Source organism: Arvicanthis niloticus, chromosome 7 (genome assembly GCF_011762505.2).
Source record: "Arvicanthis niloticus isolate mArvNil1 chromosome 7, mArvNil1.pat.X, whole genome shotgun sequence".
NCBI classification, from domain to species: Eukaryota; Metazoa; Chordata; class Mammalia; order Rodentia; family Muridae; genus Arvicanthis; species Arvicanthis niloticus.
Genome location: NC_047664.1, coordinates 30,391,289 through 30,397,591, shown reverse-complemented (window position 1 = coordinate 30,397,591; position 6,303 = coordinate 30,391,289). Strand labels below are relative to the sequence as shown.

General features: G+C 36.5%; 1 pseudogene; it reads left to right on the top strand.

Annotated features, from left to right (window-relative positions):
• The first annotated feature begins 351 nt into the window (after window positions 1–351).
• LOC117712904 (large ribosomal subunit protein eL21 pseudogene) lies at window positions 352–909 on the top strand (annotated as a pseudogene).
• The last annotated feature ends 5,394 nt before the right edge of the window (window positions 910–6,303 follow it).

The following is a 6,303-nucleotide window of genomic DNA, read 5'->3' as shown; positions in this document are numbered from 1 at the left end:
CCAAACACACACACTGATAGTGAGAAACTTTAATATCCCACTTTTAACAATAGAAAGCTCATCCAGACAAAAGCAAAACAGAGAAATGCTAGACTTTGTTTACAGCATAAACCAAACAGACTTAACAGATATTTACAGAACATTTCACTCAAACACAAAAGAATATATCCTCTTCTCTATACCTCATGGAACTTTCTCAAAAATGGAACATGTATTCAGTCTTAATTGATAAGAAAATTGAAATAATACCTTGCATCCTATTTGATCACCACATATGAAAGAAGAATATAAAGAACAGAGACAGGAAGTTTCCAAACTGAGCAACAAACTAGTGAATGAAAATTAGGGCTTTTCGGCCACGGCAGCCATCTTCCAGTTAACTCGCCAAAATGACGAACACAAAGGGAAAGAGGAAAGGCACCCGGTATATGTTCTCTAGGCCTTTTAGGAAACATGGAGTTGTTCCTTTGGCCACATACATGCGAATCTACAAGAAGGGGTACATTGTAGACATCAAGGGAATGGGTACTGTTCAAAAAGGAATGCCCCACAAGTGTTACCACAGCAAAACCGGAAGAGTCTACAATGTCACCCAGCATGCCGTGGGCATCATTGTAAACAAGCAGGTTAAGGGCAATATTCTGGCCAAGAGGATCAATGTGCAGATTGAGCACATCAAGCACTCGAAGAGCAGAGACAGCTTCCTGAAGCGGGTGAAGGAGAACGACCAGAAGAAGAAAGAGGCCAAGGAGAAGGGCACCTGGGTTCAGCTGAAGCGCCAGCCTGCACCACCCAGAGAAGCACACTTTGTGAGGACAAACGGGAAAGAGCCCGAGCTGCTGGAGCCCATTCCATACGAGTTCATGGCCTAGTGTGCAAAAGAAATAAAGGACCCGACTGCAGGGCTTTTCCTTAAAAAAAAATAAAAAAATAAAATAAAATAAAAAAATAAAAAAAATTAGGTCAAGACACAAATTAAATACTATCTACAATTAAATGAAAATGAATACTCAACATATCATAATTTATGGGACATAAGGAAGGCAGTTCTAAGAGGCAAATTTATAGCACTAAGTGTCTGCATAAAAATATTAAAGAGTTCTTATACTAGTAACTTAACAGCACACCTAACAGCTGTAGAACAAAAAGAAGAAATCACACTCAAAAAGAGTAGATTAAAGAAATAGCCATCAATAAAATAGAAACAGACAAACAAAAATTAATAAAAAATAAAACAGTGGCTTTTTGGAGAAAATAAATAAGATTGACAAATGCTTATTCAAGTTAATTAAAAGCCTGAAAGAGCATATCCAAATTAACATAACCATGAACAAAGAAGGAGAAATAGCAACAGACACTTAGGAAATTTAGAGAATCATAGGACACACTAGAAAACATGTACGCCATAAACTTTAAAAAATCTAAAATAAATGGGCAATTTTCTCAGTAGATATCACTGATAAAAGTAAAATCAAGATTACAGAAGCAATTTAAACAGACCTATAACACCTAGTGAAATAGAAGCAGTAAGTAGAAAAACGAACAAGAAAAAATGGGCTAGATGGTTGTAGTAGAGAATTCTACCAACTTTTAAAGAATAGGTAATGCTAGTATTCTTCAAACTATTTCATAAAAGAGACAAGAGGAACAGTTCCCAATTCATTTTATTAAGGCACAGTTACTGTGATGAACAAACCACATAAAGATCCAAAAAACAAATAATTATAGATATTTTCTTCATGAATACATATTCAAAAATTGTCAATAAAAACCTCACAAACTGAGAACCTAACAAAAGGTCGTCCACCATGATCAAGTAGGCTTCATTCTAGAGATACAGGGGTAGTTCAACATATGTAAAGCAGTAAATATAAAGACACATGATCATCTCAATAGATGCAGAAAAGGTCTTCGACAAAATCCAATACCACATCAACATAAAAGTCCTAGAGAGACCAGGAACACAGAGGACATATTTAAACATAATCAAGGTGGTACACACAAAGCCCATAGCCAACATTAAATTAAATAAAGAGGAACTCAAAGTAATTCCATTAAAATCAAGAACAAGACAAGGCTGTTCACTCTTTGCAGACCTATTCAATGTAGTAACTGAAGTCTTAGTTAGAGGAATAAGACAAACAAAGGAGATCTAGGGGATACAAATTAAAAGGGAAAATATCAAATTACTATTATTTACAGATAGTATGACAGTATACATAAGCAACCTTAAAATTCAACTGAGAAATTCCTACTACTGATAATATTTGCATCAAAATAGCTGTATACAAAATTAACTCACCAAAATCAGTAGCCCTCCTATATATAAATGACAAATGGACTGAGAAAGAAATCAGGAAAACACCTTTCAAGATAGCTTCAAATAATGTAAACATTCTTAGGGTAGCTCTAACCAAGCATTGAAAGATTGAATGATATAAACCTCAAGTCATTAAAGAAAGAAATTTAAGAAGATATCAGAAGATAGAACACTTACCCATGTTCATGGTTTGGTATGATTGACCTAGTAAAAATGAACAGCCCCTCAAAAGCAATCTTCAGATTCAATGCAATCTCCAGGAAAATTCCAGCAAAATCCTTTGCAGATCTTGAAAAAGCAATCGATCTTCAGCTTCGTATAAACACACACACATACACACACACACACACACACACACACACACACACACACACATACAGGATACCTAAACAATCCTGAATAATAAAAGAGCTGCTGGAGGTATCAACAACCCTGATCTAAAATTATACAACAGAACTATAGTTAAAAAACAAACAAAGAGCATATTATTGGCACAGCAGACATGTTGATCAATGGAATCAAAATAAAGACCCAGACATAAGTCTGTGCATCTATGGACATTTGACATTTTATAAAGAAGCTAGAGAAAAACACACTGGAAAAGGACAATGTCTTCAACAAATGTTGCTGGTAAAACTGAATAGCTGCATGTAGATGAATCCAAATAGATCCACATTTTTATCTTCTTGCAAAAGACTTCAACTCCAAATGGATCAAGAGTTTCTACATAAAACCAGGTACACTGCTCCTAACAAAAGAGAAAATAGACAGTAGCCTTGAACTCACTGGCACAGAAAAACTGAACAAAACACCATGAGCACAGGCACTAAGATCAACAATAAATGGGATCTTCTGAAACTGAAAACTTCTATAAGGCAAAAGATACCTCCATTCAAACAACTTGGTATTCTACATAATGGGGAAAGGTTTTTACTCACTCCACATTCAGTAGGTGGGCAATATGCAAAATAGATAAAGAACACACAAACCTAGATGACAAAACGACAAAAAATCCAATTAAAAATAGGGTACATATCTAAACACAAAACTCTCAGTAGAAGAAAGACAAATGACTGAGAAACACTGTAAAAAACTGTTTAACATCCTTAGTTATCAGGGAAATCCAAATCAGAACTACCTGATGTTCCATCTTATACCTGTCAGAATAGCTAAGATTAATAACAGAAATGTCACATCATGCTGGTGAGGATATGGATTGAAGGGAACATTCGTACATTGCTGATGGGAGTGCAAATTTGGACAGCTACCATGGAAATCAATATGCCAGTTCCTGAGTAAAATGGGAGTCAAGCTACCTCAAGACCCAGCCATACCACTCTTAAGCATATACCCAAAGGATACCTCATCCTACCACAAGAACACTTGTTCAACCATGTTCATTTGCTCCTCTATTCATAATAGGCAGAAATTGCAAAAAAAAAAAAAAAATAGAAATCTCTCAACAAAATAATGGATAAGAAACTGTAGCACATTTACACAATGGAGTATCACTTGGCCCTTGAAAGGAAAGAAAGGAAGAAAGAAAGAAAGAAAGAAAGAAAGAAAGAAAGAAAGAAAGAAAGAGAAAAACAAAGAAAGAAAAAAAGAAAGAAAGAAAGAAAGAAACAGAAAGAAAGAAAGAAAGAAAGAGAAAGAAAGAAAGAAGAGGGAAGGAATGGAAGGAAGGAAGGAAGGAAGGAAGGAAGGAAGGAAGGAAGGAAGGAAGGAAGGAAGGACAAGAAAAAGAAAGAATGAATAAAATTCACAGGTAAATGGTTGAAACTAGGTAAATATTCTCCTGAGTGCTGAAATCCAGACACAAAAAGACAAATGGTGTACACATTCACTTATATCTAGCTATTACCTATTAAGTCAATGATATAAAATCTATAATTTTTAAAAGCACAGAGGTTATGTCAAGATTAAGAGACTATGGGGAACAGATAGCTTTCCCTAGGAATAAAACAGATAGATATGGATGGATAGGAGGAGCTGGAATGGGAGAATGAAGTGGAGATGGGGAGAAAAAAGAAAAATGAAGGCGGGACTATGCAGAGAGACAGCTAAAATTTAGAGTCATTTGAAGGGTAATATAAACACCTAATGTTGTAGAAGATATGTATGTATATGAAGGTAACCTAACTGAATTGTCAAATAATGGGGGAGGCAGGGTCCCAAGTGGTCAACTCTTGTCACCAAAGGAAGCTTCCAAAACTGAGATTGTTACATATAATTGAGTTGTTGGCCAAAGAGGTATGAGAAGCCTCAAACCACCCAGCCTGTTGCTAAGACTATAGATCAGTCTCCACAAACTGACAACAAGTCCCCACTAATGAAGGCAGCATCTACATGTAACTCATGTAACATGGAGAGGTTGGACTGATGTGTACATGGAGCCTTCACCTTTATACTAGCATCTTTGTTATAATAAAGTACTCTGCAAACTTGCAAAGGAAAATATAAACATGAACCCAGCCATAAACCCTTTGATCTACATTGCTGTCCTACCTGCAAGACATGCTAGTGTAGTGTAATGGTCACAAAAGAAATTGTGGATGCAACCAACCAATATCTGATTTGACTGTTGCCATATTCTGAGAGGTAGAACCCACACCCAACACTGCTTGCATGGCCAAAATCTGAGATGAGAAAGGCCAGGGACATAGGGAAAAACAACTACTACTGTTCTACTTAAAGAATGCAGCAATAAGATGATGCCTAATATTTTGCTATACTCATAGATCAGATCAGTGTCCTGCTCAGCCATCATTAGAGAAGCTTTCTCCTGAAGCAGAAGGGAAAAAAATACAGAGACCCACACCCAGACATTATGCAGATAATAACAACAACAATAATAATAATAACCAGAAGAATGACAACAATGAATAAAAGATATGATACATTTACACACACTGGAGTATTCTCAGCTGTTAGAAATGACAACATTAAATTTGTAGGCAAATTTGCATGCAAAACCCATACCCGACTCCTTTTGTGTGACCTAGAACCAAAGACTAGTGATCACAGAGACCCAGGATAAACTCAAATATGACTGGTCTTTTAAAAAAAATGTTACAATACAATGACTCCTGGTGATATGCTGCTAGATGATGGGACAAGAAAAAAAGTTATCCTGAGTCAGTAACCTAGGCTCAGAAAGATAAAATGGTATATATTCACTTATATGTGGATATTAGCCATTAACTAAATGATAACCAAAATACAATTCATAGACCCAGAGAGCACAGTTATCTATCTATACTCTCTGGGAATAGACTGGAGACACAGGAGTAGAGCAAATGAGTTCCTTTAGGAGAGAGAAAGTGATATAAATTTTATGTGTATACAAATTGGATGTTCAGATGGGGAGGGGGAGAAGATACAGAGTTGAGGCAGGAAATGAGGATAAGGGCAAAAAATTGAGGGGCATTTAGAGGTAGTATGGAAACCTACTGCTGTATAAAATCCCAAACATATGCGAAAGCAATTCTAATGAGGTATCTTAGGCACCAAGCTTCTCACAAAACCTTTGACCTACAACATGTCCTACCTACAAGATTTGCTAGGGTAAAAATGGCACAGAACTTTTAAGTCACCAACCTTCATCTGGTTTGACTCAAAGCCCACTCCACAAGACATAACCCATACCGATACTGTTTGGGTGACCAAGACCCAGAGACTATAGAGATCAGAGACAGGGTAAAGCCAAATACTGCTGGTCTTACAAAAAAGTAACAATATAATGTCTCTAATGATATGCTGCTATACTCATAGATTGGTATCCTATTCAACCATCATTAGAGAGACTTCCTCTGAGAGAAAGAGAGAGAAAGAGAGACAGAGACAGAGAGACAGAGAAAGAGAAGGCAAGCTTAGAACACACAACTCCAAATGCCCTCAGAGAGGGGGAAGGGGGAAGGGGGAAGGAGGAACAGAAGAATACATATAGGAAACTGATTTGAAAAGTTAATGGGACCTACACA